The sequence below is a fragment of the Herpailurus yagouaroundi genome, unplaced genomic scaffold (assembly GCF_014898765.1).
Source record: "Herpailurus yagouaroundi ecotype Mexico unplaced genomic scaffold, PumYag 184, whole genome shotgun sequence".
In the NCBI taxonomy this organism is placed as follows: Eukaryota; Metazoa; Chordata; class Mammalia; order Carnivora; family Felidae; genus Herpailurus; species Herpailurus yagouaroundi.
The window spans coordinates 41414397-41436930 of record NW_024412415.1 but is presented as its reverse complement, the minus strand read 5'-3'; the positions used below and the strand labels follow the sequence as shown (position 1 = coordinate 41436930).

The following is a 22534-nucleotide window of genomic DNA, read 5'->3' as shown; positions in this document are numbered from 1 at the left end:
TATTTGTACCACACTATTCTTACATAGTTTGGGGTGGCTGGGGAGAGACTGAAAAACAAATGTGCTGTATCATAAGATCTCAAATATTTAGCTCTTAATCATACAATTTACTGCATGTAGTCCCCTTTTATTTTCTGAGAGATTCTTTTCAAAGCTCTCCCCTACCTCCTGCTCAAATCTGGACTGAATGTTCTCTAGAACTGCTACCAAAGTCAGCTGGCATTCTAAAATTTCCCTTAAATGATCTTTTGGACCGATTCCACCTTCCTAGATCACATGTGTTCCTGTGGGTTTTACTTTATTTTCCTGCATTACCTTGTCAACTGACTTCCGAAAACAGGATGCGGTAGAAACTTTGAATTCCTGCATAACTAAGACATCTTGACTGGTCATATTACTTTACATGGATAACAACTGCCCTTCAATTTTTATATTGCTTTATTTTCTTCTAGTATCCAGTGATATAGATAGAAGTCCAATTCCAGTCTGATCATTAACACTTTGAAGGTAACCTGTTTGGTTGTTCTCTCCCTACCCCCTAGAAGTATTTAAAATCTTCAATTTATGTTTGGTGTTTTAAACTTTTGAGACACCTGGTCTCATTTTCACACAAAAAAATTTCCCATTTGTGCTGGACAATCATTTTTCGTCCCTTTCTACAGAAAGGTCCATATTCCTTAAGCCTTGGGCAATTTATCTGTTATTATTGTTTATTTTGATAATTTTCCCCTGTTATAAAACTCCTTTAATTTGGACATTGGACACCCTAGATTTGTCCCCTTTGGGTCTAAATTTTGTCATATTTCCTTTCATCAATGTTCTGGGAGATTTTTTTTCAACTGTACCTTTCATCCCTACTACTTTTTTAAAACTTCAGTGATATTTTTAATCTCTAAAAAGCTATTTATTCTCTTATTAATTTTCCACAGCTGCTCCCATTTTAGGGATTCAACAACAATTCAAATCTCTCATAATACACTGGTTAAAAAATATCTCTAGGTTCTTTTTGGTGCCCTGCATTACATTACTTCCTTCCAGTATCAGTTTTTCTGTTTATCTTGGTCTTCTCTATTATGTTGCTTTTCCTCAAGTATCTGGTAAGGCTTGGTTGCCTATTCATATTTAAAACTGCAGTACTTGGGGGCACCTGGGTGGCTCAGTCAGTTAAGTGTCTGACTTTGGCTGAGGTCATGATCTCACAGTCCATGGGTACGAGCCCCGCATTGGGCTCTGTGCTGACAGCTCAGAGCCTGAGACCTGCTTCAGATTCTGTGTCCTGCCCCCCTCATTGCCCCTCCCCCATTCACACTCTGTCTTGCTCTGTCTCTCAAAAATAAGTAAACGTGAGAAAAAAAAACTGCAGTACTTGATTGATTATTCTAGATAAGAGCTGTGGATTCCTCTGCTGTTCTGTAAGTAGATCTGTTTCCCAACAGACCTCCCACCTTGAGTAAGAAGTAGGATTAGGTGTTCCATATACCTAGGGAGAAACTCGACAGGCAGGTTTATTTTCAGGAAGAGCTGGTAAGGAGCTAGCTTTCCAACTGCACAGCCATCAGATGAGAGATTGAGGAGGATCTTCTTCCTAAACAGGGTGGAAGTGAATTACAGATCACAGGTCAGACTGTTTCAGTATAAAATGACTTTTATTTTTTAAAGTGTTATAGAAAACAAACACAAAAACTACAAGAGGCATATTCCACTGAAATCATAACCTTATGTGGCCTGCAAATCTTAAAATATCCACCATCTGACACTTTACATAAAGTCTGCTGACCCCTATTCCAGAGCCAACAACCCACACTACAAGTCCTAGCTCCCCACTGATTTCACTTAATCTCTTTAGAAGAGACTTCTTTTTTTCTTGGGGGTATATACACCTGACTACACTCTCTCCAGCCTATTCTGCATGCAGGAAGCGGGGAGGGTATTATCACAGGTGTTTTATATACTTATCTTCAGTTAAGTCTTTCCCACCCTCCCTACCTTAGTCAATCCTATTTCTTACTCTTGTTCTCTGTCCTGCCTGGTAAGACTATTCCTGAAAGTCCCTCTGCGGTTTTAGGGGAGAGCAGGGTGGTAGCACTCCCAGTTCACTGCAGTCTACTTACAGCACACTCTGGGCTATGGTTTTAATCCACCAACATCCATTTTCCATCTTCCAGAAAAGTGGCCAAATCACATGTCTACTGATAACCCTTAACTCTTCCTTTCCTTTTCTCCTTGCTGTTTTAAGTTGACACCTCTTCATATCTACCTAATCTATTTTAACGGGATTTAAGAAGAAACAAGACTGTGAGTCCACATGTGCTAAATCCACAATCTTGAACCAGAAAACAGTTCTCACTATTCAACTCATGATTCTAACAAACAGAGAAGAATTACAGATTAAAGAGAAGTTGGCTAGCTTGCTGGTAAAAATAACCAATAGAATTAAACACAAATATTTAATTTTACAATACTGGTGGAATTAAAAGAAATAAATCATATGGTAAATGTTATAAAGAATCAAGGCAGAACAAAAATGATACATAAAATAAGATGACTGGAGGAAAATAAAGATATATCATTAATTTATTTATATTCATTATTAGTAAATCACCCACCATAAAAGATAAAACCCTTAAGACTATGAAGAGACAACTATATGTTATTCAGAGAAAAACACCCAAAACCAAAGATTAAAATTATGAGAATATACAACAGAAACTAGGTTGTATAGAAATATCAGACAAAATGGAATTTGAGGTAAAAACAAATAGAATAATGAAAGTTCACTTTATATTAGTAAAAGGTATATTTTATAATGCAACATCGTAAACCACTGTATACCAAATAACATTAAAGTACATAAACTGAACTGTTATATATAAAGAGAAATGGATTAGAGAAATTAAGTAACTTGCTCATTAAGCAGAAGAGTCTAGAATCAAAGCAAGAATATGACTAACTATAAAACTCTGCTTTTAACTCTAAAATCAAAAAGTATACCTTGCTTAGCACTTGTAAAACATATGATTTGGTTACATATCATATCACAATCTCAATAAATTCTCTATCTGTTAAGATGCTCTGTCTGTAAGTGCAAAATGACTTAAAATTTAAAGTGATGTCATCAAAGACCCAGGATCTTTCTGGTTTTGTGCTCTGCCAACCTCTTTGTAGGCTGCCTATATTCATGGTCTCATGACTGCTATGGCAATCTGGAAATAACTAAGATGACATTCAGAGGTTTAAAAAAACTCCCTTTACCTATGTCTCTTTTAAGTAAGCAAAACTTTCCCAGAGTACCTAACAGAATTTTCCTCCAGTATTATTGGCCAGAATGATATCATTTACTCATTTCTAAACCAATCACTGTCAAGAGGAGTGGATTCACCCTGTTTGAGTTAGATTATCAAGAGTCAGAAACTTTATAGCTCAGAAGGGACCAAACATTACCTGAAACAGATGACCACTTTGATAACCAAACAAAATCTGAGTATACCAAATAAAGGAAACAATAAAGGAAGAGTGGGGGAGTGGCTATTAAGGAAGCAGTCAGTGTCTACCATATATTCCTTAAGACCAGAAGTTGTACAATTTCTAATTTTTTTTTCCAACGTTTATTTATTTTTGGGACAGAGAGAGACAGAGCATGAACGGGCGAGGGGCACAGAGAGAGGGAGACACAGAATCGGAAACAGGCTCCAGGCTCTGAGCCATCAGCCCAGAGCCCGACGCGGGGCTCGAACTCATGGACCGCGAGATCGTGACCTGGCTGAAGTCGGACGCTTAACCGACTGCGCCACCCAGGCGCCCCTACAATTTCTAATTTTAATGCAATATAAATTAATTAAAAATTTAAAATTTTAGAACCTAACCTTTGGGAATCTGTTTTCAAAATTTTTTATCAATACACCAAACCATGCAAGATTACTATATATTACAATAGGTATCCTAGGAAGATGTTTCATAGTCCTAAATGTTTTCCTTTAGAACAGTAAAAATGAAAACTGGGTGTGAGTCTTGGCTCCACCTTTTACTAGTAATGTGGTCTTGGGCAAGCTACTTAAACTCTCTGAGCCAGTTTCCTCAGATGTAAAATGAGAATTATACAACCTATATTGAAAGAGAATCTGTGAGGATTAGGGATTATGTAGAGTGCTTGCAACAGTAACTGATATATAACCCATTTGCTAAACATGCATGTCAATAAAACAAACCTCAAAAAAGCATAAAGAAGATATTAAAAATAAAATCATAAACTGGAAGAGACAGAGAAGAGACTTAGTGAATAAATCCAAAAGCTACTCTTTGAACTAAGAAATAAAAACTCTGACCCATTACTGCACTATTTTCAAATATTGCCTCAGAAGTATCTAATGAGATAATAAAAAAAAAACCTCACTCTATATATACTAAAAGAAATTAGAGAAGAACAAAATATAATTGGGAAACCCAAAGGAAATAAAACAAGAAAGTCATAGAACTAGTAAGAGGATAAAGTAGCAAACTACAAAATGAATATATGAAGAGTAAGGTATTTTCTATAGATTGGCAATAATCAGCTTGCAAATATAACTGAAAAGAGATTGGAACAAAATTCTAAAATTAATATGTGTCTGCTTTCTCTCTACCTCCAAAACAAACATTTCTTAAAGTAAAAAGTATGAGTGAAAGAAAATAGTGTAATCTGCAGACCAAAAAATTAAGAGCTCTAAAAGAAAAGAGATGGGATGGCAATTATAGAGGAAATGAATGAGGCTTAAATATGTTTAGGAAGGGACTGATGTAAAAGGTAGGAAAAGTTCTAAGAATGTTCTGTGTTTAGAGGCAATGGATAAAAGAAGGGTATCCTGCATCCACTAGTAAGGAAAATAATAGGGAGACTAAAACAAACAAACAAACAAACAAACAAACAAACAAACGAAACAACATATAGGCAGATAAAACCTTCTTACTGAATCTTCCACTTATGTTAGCTAAGCAGTAGGCAACGTGCAAGTTTGCCCCAGGATGGAATACCGGCAGAGCCCAAGTGGCAAGAGGATTGAAGAAGGGGATGGACTACAATATGAAGAAACATCATTTAGAGGGAGGAAAGCAGAATAAACCTCAAATATGAGTAGGCATACAACTAAGAACCACCAAATGTTTAAAGAGAACCAATACCATGTGTTATATAATAAAGAATGTATTTGGTCTTTGTCCCTGGTTCCTGGGAGGGAAAGTAAATCTTTGGAATTTCCCAAGTAATAGGAGGGTCTTTGTTACTCATCAGCCCCTTGTAATCATTCTCAAGTTTATGAATTTATACTAATGAGATGATTCAAGAACCAACCATGTGATTAGAGGGTTGGGGCTGTGAGCCAGTCCAATCATTGGGGAGGAGAGGAGAGAAGGGACACTAGAGATTAAGTTCAATCATGTGACCAATGATTCCATCAATCATACCTATGTAATGACATCCCAATAAAAACCCTGGACACAGAAGTTCAGTAGAGTTTCCTCATTGGTGAGCACATGTATATGCTGGGAGAGTGACACGTCCTAATTCCACAGGAAGACAGCGTGGAAGTCCTGCATTCAGGACCCTCCTAAACCTTGTCCTATAGGTGTCTTCATTTGGCTGGTCCTGTTCTGTAATCATGTGTAGAGCACTTTCCTGAGTTCTGTTAGTTGTTCTAGCAAATTCTGAACCCAATGGGTTATGGGAACCCCCAAATTTGAAGCCAAAAGAATAGGTGGCCTGGGGAGTCCTAACTTGCAACTGGCATCTGAAGTAAGGTATTCTTCTCAGGCAGTGTGCACAGTGGCATCAGGCATCTGTGGAATCTGACACTAACTACAAGTGGTTACCATTAGAACTGTATTGGAGAAAAGCACTATGAAAAAGATATAGTGAATTAGAAGATTAAGCCAAGTAACACATTCTGGTTCTAATGCAAAAAGGCAAAGAAAAGAAAATCATGAGAAAAAAAACCTGAGAGACAGAAGAATAGATCCTCAAATTCCAACAAGACATTAAAAGAATTCCAAATGGTATGGAGAGAGACTAGATGAGGAAGAAATAAAACTGTTATTTTTTCCTTTTGAGTGAAAATAGCTGATGCATAATTTTTTAAAAATGAAATAATGTGAAACCCAAACTGAGAGATAAGAAGGAATATGAAACCTTTTATTATTGGTCAAAAAGAGGATACAGATTTTTGTAAGCAATGATTAGATACAAAAATACATTTAAATGTGAGGTCAAACTGTAAGAGAAACAACTGGAAGACAAGGTAAAAATGCAAAGATTTCTAAACCACTGAATGAAAAAGAAAGAAAAAGAATGACAGAATAAAGAACAATTGATCAATCTAGAAAGCACAGTGAAAGGAAAAAATAAAAGCAAGAAGAAAACACAATGAATTTAAAAAGCATAAAATAGATTGGTAATAACTCTACAAAATCAATAATCATAAGGACATTAATCTCAGACTAAATTATTTTTTATTTATTTTTAATTTATATCCATTAGTTAGCATATAATGCAATAATGAGTAGAATCCAGTGACTTATCACCTACATATAACACTTGGTGCTCATCCCAGCGGCCCTTCTCAATACCCCTTGTCCATTTAGCCCATCCTCCCACCCCAAACCTATCCAGCAATCCTCAATTTGTTCTCTGTATTTGAGAGTCTCTTATACTTTGTCTCCCTGTTTTTATCTAATTTTTGCTTTCCTTCCCCTAGGTTCTTCTGTTGTGTTTCTTAATTTCACATATGAGTGAAGTCATATATTTGTCGTTCTCTGACAGACTTATTTCACTTAGCATAATACACTCTAGTTCCATCCACATTGTTCCAAATGGTAAGATTTCATTCTTTTTGATCCCTAAGTAATACTCCATTGTATATATATGTATATACCACATCTTCTTCATCCATTCATCAGTCGATGGACATTTGGGCTCTTTCCATACTTTGGCTATTGTCAATAGTGTTGCTATAAACATTGGGGTACATGTGTCCCTTAGAAACAGCACTCCTATATCCTTTGGATAAATACCCAGTAATGCAATTGCTGGGTCATAAGGTAGTTCTATTTTTAATTTTTTGAGGAACTGCCATACGGTTTTCCAGAGTGGCTGAACCCCCACCAGTTTGCATTCCCACCAGCAGTGCAAAAGGGTTCCTCTTTCTCCACCTCCTCACCAATATCTGTCATTGCCTGAGTTGTTAATTTTAGCCACTCTGACAGGTGTGAGATAGTATCTCATTGTGGTTTTGTGTTTCCCTGATGATGAGTGATGGTGAGAATTTTTGTCATGCATCTATTAGCCATCTGGATTTCTTCTTTGGAAAAGTGTCTATTTGTGTCTTTTGCCAATTTCTTCACTGGATCATTTGTTTTTTGGGTGTTGAGTTTGAGAAGTTCTTTATAGATTTTGGATGCTAACTCTTTACCTGATATGAAAAGACAAAGGCTTTTAAATTGAGTAATATAAGATAATAAAACACAAAATAACGCTCAACATCCAGCTTTGTACTGTTTTCATGAGACATACCTAAAAATAACTGACAAAGTTAAAAAAATAAGAGAATGGAAAAAGAATGCAGTTAAATGCTAACCCAGCCTCACACACAGCAATAACAGTATCAGACAATAGATCTCAAGGCAAAAATCATAAAAGGAGATAAAGAGGAATGGTTCATACTGATAAAAGATACAATCCTCCAAGAAAAAATAATGCATTTAACAACACTGTTTGAAATAGGTGTATTAGATAAAAATGGATAGAAATACATAAGTCCTTAATCTCACTATAGGAATATTAATATAACTTACTCTCAAGTTAAAAGGTAAGGTAGAATCTAAAAAGGTAATAACACATTTAAAAAGCTTGATCCAGTAAATATCATAGATCTTTGTACCCAGAAAATATATGTATTTTTTCAAGCAAATATGAAAGATTAAAATAGATCACTTCAATCTTATGATTGAAATGCACTGAAACCAGTTTTTTTTTTCCCTTTTGTCACTATGTAGCCTCTGGACAATTTTGTAGAAGACAGATTAATTCAAGCTGCAACTATACATTTGGTCTTCAAATAGTTCAGTTAAACAACCAAAAAATCCGCATGAAAGATAAATTTGAGCAAGAAAAGGTACTGAGCATTTAAAAAAAGCTTTTAAAATTGTTTTTATTTTTTTATTAAGTTGCTTATTTTAATTCCAGTATATTAACATACACTATTAGTTTCAGGTGGACAATACATTGATTCAACAATTCTATACATTAGTGCTCATCATGATAAGTGTACTCTTTATTTTTATCATTTATTTTTGAGAGAGAGATAGAGATAGAGACAGAGACAGAGTGTAAGCAGGAAATAGGTCAGAGAGAGAGTCAGAGACACAGAATCTGAAGCAGGCTCCAGCCTCTGAGCTGTCAGCACAGAGCCCAATGCGGGGCTTGAACCCACAAACTGTGAGATCATGAGTAGAAGTTGGATGCTTATCTGACTGAGCCCCCACGTGCACCAATAAGTGTTCTCTTTCTTAATCCCCATCACCTATTTCAACTATCTCCCCATGCACCTCCCCTCTGGTAACCATCAGTTTGTTCTCTGTAGTTAAGGGTCTGTTTCTTGGTTTGTCTCTTTTTTCCCCCTTGGCTCATTTGTTTTGTTTCTTAAATTCCAAATATGAGTGAAATCATATGGTATTTGTCTTTCTCTGACTTATTTTGCTTAGCATTATACTCTCTAGATCCATCCATGTTGCAAATGGCCAATTTTCATTCTTTTTTATGGCCAAATAATATTCCATTATGTATATATACCACCTCTTTTTTATTGATTCATCTATCAATGGACACTTGGGCTGCTTCCATATCTTGGCTATTATAAATAATGCTGCAATAAACATAGAGATGCATGTATCCCTTTGAATTCGTGTTTTTGTATTTTTAGGGTAAATATCAGTAGTACAATTGCTGTATCATAGGGTAGTTCTATTTTTAACTTTTTGAGGAACCTCTATACTGTTTTCCAGAGTGACTGCACCACTTTGCATTCCCACCAACAGTGCACAAGGTTCCTTTTTCTCCAAATCCTCACCAACACTTGTTTCTTGTGTTATTGATTTAGCCATTCTGACAGGTGTGGGATGATATCTCATTGATAATTTTATCAGGGTGAAATTTTATCATCCAATCACCCAAGGCTTTTACTCTAACTTCTATGATAGAAAATAAAATCAGTACTTTTTAGAAATATTAATATGAATAATCCAGATGAAAAAATTCTATCTAGTTGGTAGAAAATGGAGAGGACTTTTACCCCTATTTTTAAAAATAGACACTAAAATAAAAACATTTTTACACAAAGCAATTTTCTGTGAAAGAGAACATATATAACCGGGTTTTCATTAAAGCTTTGAAATAATAAATAAGAAGAGGTTTTATTAAACACAGTGATAGATGAAATTTCATAGAACATTAATAGTAATAACACTTAAAATTTTTTTAACATTTATTTATTTTGGAGAGAGAGAACATGAGTGGGGGAGGGGCAGAGAGAGCGACACACACAGAATCCAAAGCAGGCTCCAGGTTCTGAGCTGTCAGCACAGAGTCTGACGCAGGGCTCAAACTCAAGAACCACAAGATCATGACCTGCAACCAACTGAGCCACCCAGGTGACCCAATAGTAATAACACTAATCTTGGTAACCCAAATTATTTCAAATGAAAATATTAAACCTCTCTTTTCAAATATAGAAAAAGGGCATATTTTATAAGATTACAAACTAAAATACCAAAAGCTTAGATAATTTCCACAAAGTACCACAATCAATGCCAGCAGGAAAAAAGGAAAGAAATGAATGAAGGGAGGAAGGGAGAGAGAGGAAGGGAGAGAGGAAGTTAGTGATGGTATTATTAGGACTAAAATTTAAAATACCGATGGATAGATTTTCCTCCCTCTAAAATAGTAAACATATCTAAAGCACCTTTGCTATACTTTCTATTCTCAATTTTGTATGAACCACAACTTGTCCCTGTTAGGAAGTAAAAAGTACTAAAGCTATATTTATAAGAATAAGGTTTGGGGCTGAGAACTAGAAAACTTAGAAATATGTGTTTTGCTTTTAGAAGAGACCATTACTTTCATGTTATTCTATTGTTTCAAGCCTAAGCAACTGGTTCCTAAAACTTAGAAAGTCCTCAGGATTGAGCAGCAGGTAGTGCAATTAAGAGAATGAGCTTTGGAGTAAGGCAGCCCTGTGATGAAAACTTGGATTTGTCACCAATTGTAATCTTGAGCATGTTGTTTAATAGTTTTCTCACCTGTAAAATGGAGATATAAGTATTATCAACCTCCTATTTCTTTTAATCCTCAAAACAAACACCTAACTGTGTAAAGCCCTTAGAATAGTTCCTGATACATGAGTAATCAATAAATATTAGCTCTTAATACAACTAAATATTAGCTAATAACAGCTCTTAATACAACTAAATATTAGCTAATAACAACAAACATTAATATTTATTGGTTTTATGCAGGTTATACTACATCAAGAATAAGCATAGCTAGGTGATCAAATTCCAGAGATTTAAGACAGTTGGACTAGAGGAAGCTAAGCTGACAAACTGTCACAGCACAAGGAAACCACCATTCAAAAAGACACGCCCACTCATTCAATGCCAATATGAAATGCCTCCCCTAGTTCCCTGAGCTAAAATTCTACAAAACTAAAAACAGAAAATGAAGCTATAACCAAAGGCTTCAAAAAATATCCAACTCACTCAAACTGATCCAGGGGATGGTTATTTAACTTATATCTTAGGTATAGTTTGAAAAACTAAAGCAAAGGTATGAAGAATTTAATTAGACAAAATTAAGATAATTAACTTGTTTCTGGATTTTATATGTGATAACTTTTTTGCCAATGATATTTTTCATCAATTCTGAGACCAAAATAAAATTGGACTTATATTCAACAACTTTCCTCAAATAAATGGTCTAAATTTGTAAGAACTAACCTGTTATGGGATCTCCCTCCTAAACTGTATGGATTGTGGGACAAGAAGAAAGTATAGCCAAATTATGGAAAGAGTCCAAATGTCCCTTGACTGATGAATGGATAAAGTGGTATATATACATATATACAATGGAATACTACTCAGTGATCAAAAAGAAGAAATCTTGCCATTTGCAACAATGTGGATGGAACCAGAGTGTATTATGCTAAACAAGATCAGTGAGAGAAACACAAACACCGTATGATTTCACTCATATGTGGAATTTAAGAAACACAACAGATGAACATAGGGAAGGGAAGGAAAAATAAGATAAAAACAGAGAGGGAGGCAAACCATAAGAGACTATTAAATACAGAGAACAAACTGAGGGTTGCTGGAGGGGTGGTGGGTGGAAGGATGGGTTAAATGGGTGATAGGTATTAGGGAGGGCACTTGAGATGACCACTGGGTATTCTATGTAAACAATGAATCACTGGGTTCTACTCCTAAAACCAATACTATATTGTATGTCAACTAACTTGAATTTAAAGAAATAAATTAAAACCAAGAAAGAACAGCAGACCAAGCCAAAAAAAAAAAAAAAAAAAAAAAAAGCAACTGAAAGCCTTCAATACCCTTCTATTAGTAATAGATCCAGTAGGCACAAAATCAGTAATGACATAACTAAATGCAACGGCATCATCAAATAGCTATATTTCAAATATAATAATCAAACATCTACAGAATACTTCCTCCAATAGCAGAATACATATTCTTCTCAAGGTCACATGGCATATTCACCAAGAGAGACCAAATTCTGGGCCATGAAATATACTCTAATACAATTAACAAGATAAAAACCATCAATATGTGGTCTCAGATCACAAAATTAAACTAGAAAATAATAACAGCTGGAAAATCCCCAAATAAATAGAGATTAAATAACACACTTCTAAGTAATATATGGGTCAAAGAGGAGAAATCTCAAGAGAAATTTTAAAATATTTTTAACTAAATGAAAACAAAATTACAACTTACCAAAATTTGTGGGATGCAGTGAAAGCAGTGCTTAGAGGTAACATTTACAGCATTAAATACATATATTAAAAAAGAAGAAAGAACTTAAATTCATCATCTTAGCTTCCACCTTACAAAAGTAAACACACACACACACACACACACACACACACACATCAAATTAAATACAAAGTAAGAAGAAAAGAAATAATAAAAATTAAAGCAAAAATCTGTGAAATTGATGAGGAAAATAATAGAGAAAAATCAATGAAACCAAAAGCTGGTTCTTCATAAAAATCAATAAATTCATTAAGCCTCTAGCCAGGTTAAGAAAAAAAGAAAGAAGATACAAATTATGGGGCACCTGGGTGGCTCAGTCAGCTAAGCATCTGACTTCAGCTCAGGTCATGATATCACAGTTGGTGGGTTTGAGCCCTGCACCGGGCTCATTGCTGAGAGCTCAGAGTCTGGAGCCTGCTTCGGATTCTGTGTCTCCCTCTCTCTCCCTCAAAAAAATAAACATTAAAAAATTTAAAAAAAAGACACCAATTACTAAAATCAGAAATGAAAGAGGGGAAAATACTATAGATACTATGGACATTAAAAAAATAATAAAGGGCTATTAACAACTCTATGCCCACAAATTTAATAACCTAGATAAAATGGACCAATTCCTTGAAAGACACAATCTACCAAAGCCCACAAAAGAATAGTCCCCAAAGGACTTAACTGCATTAAAGAAACTGAATTAAGAATAACCTACCAAAACAGAAAGTTCCAAGCCCACATAGGTTCACTAGTGATTTCTGCCAAACAATTAAGAAAGAAATTATACCAATTCTATAAAATCTTGTCCAGAAGAAAGAAGCAGAGGGAATATTGTCTAACTCACTAAATGAGGCCAGCATTACCCTAGTGCCAAAACCAGATAAAGACTTTATAAAAAAACGCCAGACCATTCTCTCTCATGAACACAAATTGAAAAATCCTCTACAAAATATTAGGAAATTGAGTCCAACAGTGTCTAAAAAGTATTAGACACCACAACCAAGTAGACTTTATTCCACTTACACAAATCTAGTTCAAATTCAAATATCAGTATAATCTAAAAGACAAAAATTGGGGCGCCTGGGTGGCTCAGTCGGTTAAGCGTCCGACTTCGGCTCAGGTCATGATCTCGCACTCTGTGAGTTCGAGCCCCGCGTCGGGCTCTGTGCTGACAGCTCAGAGCCTGGAGCCTGTTTCAGATTCTGTGTCTCCCTCTCTCTCTGACCCTCCCCCATTCATGCTCTGTCTCTCCCTGTCTCAAAAATAAATAAACGTAAAAAAAAAAAAATTAAAAAAATAAAAGACAAAAATTAATGTAATCTGTCAATATCAAGAGCCTTAAGAAAAATCACATGATTAAATCAATAATTGTAGGAATAAACATCTGATAATATCCAATACCTATTTATGATAAAAAAAATCTCAACAAACTAGAAGATGAGAACTTCCTAAATTTGATAAAGAACATCTATCCAAAAATCTACAGCCAACATCATATTTAATGGTGAGAAACTACAAGCTTTCCCACTAAGATCAGAAACAAGGCAAGAATGTCTCGTCTCACCACCCCCTTTTCAGTATCATACTGTAAGTCTTAGCTAATGCAGACTTAGCTTAATGTTTTAAGACAACAAAAGGAAATAAATGGTACAGAGATTCAGAAGGAAGAAACAAAACTGTCTTTGTTCACAGTGACATGTTTGTCTATATAAAATACCCTAAAGAACCAACCAAAAAACTCTTGGAATGAATAAGTGAATATTAGCAAGGTTGTAGGAAATAAAGTTAATATTCAAAACTCAACTGCTTTATAATATACCAGCAATGAACAACCAGAATTTAAAATGAAAAATGCTGGGGCACTTAGCTGGCTCAGTCAGTAGAGTGTGCAACTCTTGATCTCGGGGTCATGAGTTCAAACCCCATGTTGGGTGTAGAGATTACCTAAAAAAAATTAAAATCAAAAGTGCCATTTACATTAACACCCCAATATATAAAATGCTTAGGAACATATCTAACAAAATATGTACAAGATCTATATGAGGAAAATGTAATTCTGAAGAAAGAAACTAAAAGACTAATGGAGAGACAGTTCATGTTCACAGATAGGAAGAATCAATATTGTCAAGATATTAGTTCTTCCCAGCTTGATCTAGAGATTTAATGAAATATCAATTGAAATCTCAGCAAGTTAGTCTATGGGTATTGATAAATTGGTTCTAAAGTTTATATAGAGGCCAAAGACTCAGGAATAGCCAACACAATATTGAAGTAAAAGAATAAAGTTGGAGGACTGGCACTACCTAACTTTAAGAGTTACTATAACGCTACAGCAATCAAGATAATACGGTATTGGTGAAAGAATGGACAACTAGATCAACGGAACAGAATAGAGAGCCCAGAAATACACCCACACAACTATAGTCAAATGATCTTTGACAAAGGAGGAAAGTGAATACAATGGAGAAAAGACAGTCTTTAACAGATAGTGCTGAATAACTCACATCCACCTTTAGAAAAATCAATCTAGCATAGACCTTACATCCTTCACAAAAATTAGCTCAAAGTGGATTACAGACCTAAATGTAAAGTGCAAAACTTGTAGGAGATAACATAGAAGAAAATATAGATATCTTTGGTTTGATCATGACCATTTAGATACAACACTAACGGTACAATCCATGAAAAAAGGATAAGTTATATTTCACTGAAATTAAAAACTCAGCAGGAGGGTGGGGAACATCACCAAGATGGCAACACAGAAGTCTCCTGACTTTCCATCCTATCTCGGATGAACCAAATACACAGCTACACACAGATCAATTCTCTTAGTGAGAAATGCAGAAACTAGTTGAGTGATTACTGCACATTGGGCAACTGAGAAAATACCCACATGGAAACAGGTTGGAAAGGCTGAGATACATTCTCACTACAAACCCTACCCCTGGCATAACACTTTCCAATAGGAAAGGATCTCCCAACTCTCAGCTTCTCCTCCGTGAGAAGCAAAGGGTTTGTACCACACATACAATACCTCAGCCTCTAAATCTGCCATGTAATGGACATGTCCCCAAATTACCAATCTCTGTGAGTCAACACAGCTTGCATTCACAAGTCCTACAAGACTACAGTAAAAAAAGAAGTGGTTTTAGCAGACACACAGTTTTATGTGACTATTCCCTCCTGGCTCAGTGAAAAGGGAGCAGGCAAAAACAACCAACTTGCAGTTTCTCCCTGGAGGGAGTTTGACTACGCACCTTCCCAGCTGCTGCCTGAGGTCAAACTTTGAATTAGCCTGAATCTACGCACCAAGTGAGATCTTCCCAGGAGCCTGAATGAGCCAGGAGCACTTCCCATACATTCTCCCTCTGGCTCACTCCTACAATAACACCAAGTCTCCAGCTTCACCCTGGAAGGAGTTTGTCCACATATAAAGTACCTCATCTTTTGCAGCTGCCACCAAAGGGACAGGCCCTCAAATCACCTAGCTGTCATAGCCAACAGTGCTCAGCATTCACAAGTCCCACATAACAATATTTTAAAAAGAGAATTTTTGGGGGTGCCTGAGTGGTTCAGTCGGTTAAGCTTAAGGCTTCAGCTCAGGTCATGATCTCACATCTTGTGAGATCGAGCCCTGCTCTGTGCTGATAGCTCAGAGCCTGGAGCCTGCTTCAGATTCTGTCTCCATCTCTCTCTGTCCTTCCCCTGCTCATTCTCTTTCTCTTTCTCTTTCCCTTTCTCTTTCTCTCCCTCGCTCTCCCTCTCCTTCTCCCTCTCTCTCAAATATAAACAAACATTAAAAAAATTTTAAAGAGCAGTTTTCAAATGGGCATATAAGCACCTCAGGCAATATTGTCTCCTGCCCCTTCCCTCAGCACAGAGGGAGGAGACAAAATGCCATCTCACGGTTTCTCCCTGGAAGGGATCTGACTGTATAATTTCCCACCTGCTTTCTGAGGGTCCAGCTTCTAATCAGCCTTCATGTGGAAGTTGACTGGGATCCCCCCAGGAACCTTATAGAGAGTTGGTGGTACCTCCCATCAATTGTCTTCTCTCAGCTCACTCCAACAGTAAAAACAAGTCTCCAGCTTCTTCCTAAAAGGACCTTGTCTACAAGGTGCCCTCAACTTTTATGGCTGCCACCTGAGGAAATGACTCTCAAATTACCTACCTCTAGAGCTCAGCATTCACCATTCTGCAACCACACAAAACAAAGAGGTGGTTCTATCTGAGAACAAGTTAGAAGCATGCCCAGTGACTATTCTCATTGGATTACCACAGAATGAGTAAGCATAAACTGGTAGCTCCCAGTTTCTCCCTGGCAGGGGCTAGATTGCATATCTGATGTCCTGACTTCCCAAATGCTGCTAGAAGGTCACGCTTCCAATAAACCTGCATGAGGAAACTAAACAGGCAATTAGTAGCCCTCTAAGAACCTAACAGGGATATGGGCATTTCCCATACCTTTAGAACACTGACAGGTCTGACACACTGATGACTACTGGGGTCACTAAAACACACACACACACACACACACACACACACACACACACACACACACAGCAACTCAGGCAAACACAAAGGTTTGGGAGGCAACCAAGACTCAGGCTAAGCTGACTGATGAGGTTCATCTTCTACATGAGGCCAGTCTAACAATACTGGGAGAGGTGGCTATTTTACCTTATGCACAGAAACCAACACAGAACCATCAAGGAAAGTAAAGAAACAGGAAAATATGTTTGCAACAAAAGAACAAGCTAAATATGCAGATACTGACCTTAATGAAATGGAGAGCAGTGATTTGTCCCATAAAGAGTTCAAAATAACAATAACAGAGGTGCTCAGTGAGATCAGGAGAGAAATGCATGAACAAAGTGAGAATTTCACAAAGAATACAAAATAGTACCAAACAAATCATATGGATGAGCAATAACTGAACTGAAAAATTCAAAAGGGGGATTCAAAATCAGACTAAACCAAGTAGAACAAAGGATCAGTGACCTGGAAGACCGGACAGTGGACATCATCCAATCAGAGGAACAAAAACAAACAAACAAAAAAAAAGGAGAGATGATAGTTTAAGAGACTTCTGGGACACCAGCAAGAGGACAAGAGGACACCCATTCTCCGAAGGGGAAGAGAAAGAAAAAGGGACTGAAAGCTAATTAAAAAAAAAAAAAAAAAACAATAGCTGAAAATTTCCTTCACCTAGAGAAAGACATCCAGATCCAAGAAACCCAAAAAATGTCATAGATGGATCCAAAGAGACCCACACTGAGATACATTATAATTAAATTGTTAAAAGGTGATGAAAGATTCTTAAAAGCAGTAAGAGAAAAGCAACCTTGTTACATACAACAAAACCCACATAAGACTTTGAGCAGATTTTTCAGGAGAAATCGTGAAGGCCAGAAGGGAATGGGATGATACAAAGTACTGAAAGAAAAAAAAATGGCAACCAAGAATACATCACCAAACAAAGTTGATCAGCAGCACTGAAGGAAAGATAAAAAAAGAGTTTCCTATAAACAAAAGGTGAAGGTGTTCATCAACAGACCACTCATATAAAAAATGTTAAAAGGAATCTTTCAAATTGAAATGAAAGGACACTAATAAGTAACATGAGAACATATGAAAGTATAAAATTCAGTGATAAAAGAAATTTCTTAGTTAATTCAGAATACTCTAACATTGTAATGATGGTGGGTAAATCACTTGTAACTTTAGTATAAAGGTTAAAGACAAAGGTAATAAAAATAGCTATAACTACTATAATTTCTTAATGGCTACACAACTAAAAAAGATATAAATTGTGACATCAGAAACAAAGTGGAAGGGTATAAAAATGTTGTGCTTTTGTTTGTGTTCAAAGTTAAATTATCAGCTTAAAATACACTATCATTACTATGTTTTATGTAAGCTTCCTGTTAACCATAAAAACCTATAGTTGATTTACAAATGAGAACAAGAAGGGAATCTAATCATAACACTACAGAAAATCATCAAATCACAAAGAAAGCAAAAGAGGAAGAGAGGAACAAAGGAATTACAAACCAACCAGAAAACAATTAACAAAATGTTACTAGGAAATCTATACCTGTCAATAACTGGTTTAAAATTAAATGAATTAACTTCTCCAATCAAAATACAGACTGGCTGAATTCAATGAAAAAACTCTAACCAATCTTATGCTGTCTAGAAAACAGTTACTTAGCCTTAAGAACACATATATACTGAAAGTGAAGTAATGGAAAAAGATATCCCATGCAAATGGAAAACAAAAGAAAATAGGGTAGCTATATTTAGCAGACAAAAAAGATTTTAAGTCAAAAAAAGTGTAACAAGACACAAACACGGTAATTATATGATGTTAAAGGGTAAATTCATCAAGAGGATGTAACAATTTTAAGTATTTATCCTCCCAATATCATAGCACCTAAATGTTATAAAGCAATTAAAAGATCTGAAGGGAGAAATAACCAGCAATACAATGATTAACAGGGAACTTCAATACCCAGCCTTTATCAATGGATAGATCATTCAAACAGAAAATCAATAAGGGAACACTGGACTTAAGCTACACAATTAGATCAGATGGACTAAACAAATAGATATAATATTCCAACCAACAGCAGCAAGATACGCATTTTTCTCAAGTGCACATGGAATTCTCCAGGATATATCATAAGTTAGGCCACCAAAATAAAAATCTTAATTCATATGAGAAGATTAAAATCATATCAACTATCTTTTCTGACCACAATAGTATGCAAATAGAAATTCAATACAAGAGCTGGTACAAAGTCACATATGTGTGAAGATTAAACAACATGTTCCTGAATAACTAATATGTTATAAGTCAAAAAGAAATAAAAAATACATATCTTGAAACAAATGAAAATGGAAACACAACATACAAAACCTTATCAGATGCAAAAAAGCACTTTTAAGAGGAACGTTTGCAGCAGTAAACACATACATTTAAAAAGAAAGAAAGCCCTCCAATAAATAACCTAACCTTACATCTCAAGTAACTAGAAAAGAACAAAGTCCAAAGTTAGTAGAAGAAAGGAAATAGCAAACATCAGAGTGAAAATAAATGAAATAGAGACTAGAATGACAGACATCAATGATGAAACAAAGACCTGTTTTTTTTGAAAAGACAAACAGAATAAAGAAACCATTTAATGAACTAATAAAAAGGAAGACACAAAATCAGAAACAAAAGAGACATTACAACTGAGAACACAGGTATACTAATGATCATAAGAGATTACTATGAATAATCATGTATTGACAAATTAGATAATCTGGAATAGATAAATTGCTAGAAAAATAAAACCTACCAAGACTGAATCATGAAAAAGTAGTCACCTTGAACAGACTGATTTCTAGTAAGGAGATTCAATCAGATTCAATCAGATTTGAATCAGGGAGATTCAACCTCCCCCAAAACAAAAGTACAGGACCAAATGGCTTCCCTGTCATATTCTATCTAACTTTTGAGGCATATATTTAAAGAATTAATACCAATATTTCTCAAACTGTTCCCCAAAAAATGAACAGGATGGAATACTTTTACAAACTCATTTCACAAGGCAAGGATTATCCTGATACCAAAGCCAGAGAAGGACACTACAAAAAAAAAAAAAAAAAAAAAAAAAAGAAAGGGCAAAAAAAAAAAAAAAGGACAGGACAATATCTCTAATGAACATAGATGCAAAAAATCCTCAACAAAAAACTAGCAAATTAAATTCAGAACCACAACAGAAGAATCATACAACCTACTCAAGTGGACTTTATTCCTGGGATGCAAGGATGGTTCAACACATGCAAATCAATAAATTCGATTCACCACATTAACAAAATGACAAAAATCCTACAATCAGCTCAATAGATGCAGAAAAAGCATTTGATAAAATTCAACATCCTTTCATAAGAAAAACTCTCAACAACTTAGGTACGGAGTAAATGTATCTCAACATAATAAAGGCCTTATATGACAAGCCCATAGTTAACATCGTACTGAATGGTAAAAAGATAAAAGTATTTCGTCTAAGATCAGGAACAAGACAAGGATGGTCACTCTCACCACCTACTGTTTAACTCCAGCATAGTTAACTGTGTCATATTACTTTCAGGTGGACAAAATAATGATTCAATAATTCTAGACATCACCCAGTACACATCACAATTACCCTCCTTAATCCCCATCTCCTAATTCACCCATTCGCCAACACACCTCCTCTCTGGTAACCATCAGTTCTGATACTTCAGAAACTGTTTCTTGGTTGGTCTCTTTTTTTTCCCCATTGCTCTTTTGGTTTATTTCTTAAATACCACATATGAGTGAAATCATGCGGTATTTGTCTTTCTCTGACTTATTTCACTTAGCGTAATACTCTCTAGTTCCACTCATGTTGTTGTAAATGGCAAGTCTTCATTTTTTACATGGCTGAATAATTTTCCATTGTGTATATAAAACACCTCTTCTTGAACCATTCACAACTGATGGATACTCGGGGGAATTCCATATTTTGACGGTTGTAAATAATGCTGCAATAAACAAAGGGGTGCATTTATCCCTTTGAATTAGTATTTCTGTATTTTGGGGATATCCACTAGTGCAATTGTTGGATCCTAAAGTAGCTCTACTTTAAACTTTTTGAGGAACCTCCATACTGTCTTCCAGAGTGGCGCACCAGTTTGCATTCCCACCAACAGTGCAAGAGGGTTCCCTTTTCTCCACATCCTCGCCAACACCTGTCGTTTCTTGTGCTTTTGATTTTAGCCGTTCTGACAGGTATGGGGTGATAGGTCATTATAGTGTTGATTTGCATTTCCCTGATGATGAGTGATGTTGAGCATCTTTTTATGTCTCTAGGCCATTTCTGTGTCTTCTCTGGAGAAATGTCTATTCATGTCTTCTCCCCATTTTCTTTGAATTGTTTGTTTTTGGGGGTGTTTACTTGTATCAGTTCTTTATATATTTTGGATATTAACACTGTATCAGATGTCATTTGCAAATATCTCCTCCCATTCTGTCAGTTGCCTTTTAGTTTTGTTGGTTGTTTCCTTTGCTGTATAGAACCTTTTTGTTTTGATGGAATCCCGATGATTTTTTATTTCTCTTCCCTCAGGAGACCTATCAAGAAAAATGTTGCTACAGCCCATGTCAGAGACATTACTGCCTGTGCTCTCTTCTAGGATTTTTATGGTTTCAGGTCTCACATTCAGGTCCTTAATCTATTTTGTTTATTTTTGTGCATGGTGTAAGAAAGTGGTCCAGTTTCATTTTTTTGCATGTTGCTGTCCAGTTTTCCCAACACTAATTGTTGAAGAGACCATCTTTTCCCCACTGGATATCCTTTCCTACTTTGTTGAAAAGTAATTGGCCATATAATTGTTGGTTCATTTCTGGGTTTTCTTTTCTGTTCTATGTGTCTCTTTTTGTGTCAGTACCATACTATTTTGATCACTATAGCTTTGTAATATATAATATAGTCTGGAATTGTGATACACTCCAGCTCTGCTATTCTTTTTCAAGGTTGCTTTGGCTATTCAGGGTCTTTTCTGGTTCCATATTAATTTTAGGATTCTTTGCTTTAGTTCTGTAAAAACTATTGTTTATGTTTTGATAGGGATTGCATTAAATGTATAGATTGCTTTGGCTACATAGACATTTTAACAATATTTTTTCTTCCAATCCAAGAACATGAAATGTCTTTCCATTTCTTTGTATCATCTTCATTTTCTTTCATCAATGAGAGAAATACAAATCAAAACCACAATGAGATACCACCTCACACCTGTCTGAATGGCTAAAATTAACAACTCATGAAACAGATGTTGGTGAGGATGTGGAGAAACAGGAACCCTTCTGCACTGCTGGTGAGAATGCAAACTGGTGTGGCCACTCTGGAAAACAGTATAGAGGTTCCTCAAAAAATTAAAAACCGAACTACCCTACAACCCAGTAATTGCAGTACTAGGTATTTATCCAAATGATACAAAAATGCTGATTTGAAGGGGCACATGCACCCCAATGTTTATAGCAGCAGTATCAACAAGAGCCACAGTATGGAAAGAGCCCAAATGTCCATCAACTGCATATGGATAAAGAAGATGTGGTATATATATGTACAATGGAATATTACTTAGAGATCAAAAAAATGAAATCTTACCATTTGCAACAACATGGATGGAACAAGAGGGTATTATGTTAAGCTAAATAATTCAGTCAGAGAAAGACAAACATATGTTTTTACTCATATGTGGAACTTAAGAAACAAAACAGATGAAAATAGGGGAAGGGTAGAAAAAATAAGATAAAAACAGAGAGGGAGGCAAACCATAAGAGACTCTTAAATACAGAGAACAAACTAAGGGTGGCTGTGGGGTGTTGGGTAGGGGGATGGGTTAAATGGGTGATGGGAATTAGGGCACATGTTAGGATGAGCATTGAGTGTTATAT

General features: G+C 35.8%; 1 protein-coding gene across 6 annotated transcripts in view; it reads right to left on the bottom strand.

Moving 5' to 3' along the window:
• NRG4 (neuregulin 4) overlaps positions 1-22534 on the bottom strand; it is a 190242-nt gene that overhangs the window by 121571 nt on the left and 46137 nt on the right. Inside the window, exons 1-2 of one of the 6 annotated variants that reach the window (XM_040493357.1) lie at positions 2112-2735; positions 1481-1585 (exon numbers count right to left, since the gene is read on the bottom strand). The exons of 4 other annotated variants lie outside the window; for them this stretch is intronic. The gene's annotated coding sequence lies outside the window, so the exon portion shown is untranslated. Of the gene's footprint in view, positions 1-1480; positions 2736-22534 lie in introns of those variants that run through there. One more of the 6 variants, XM_040493356.1, reaches the window with a different exon arrangement.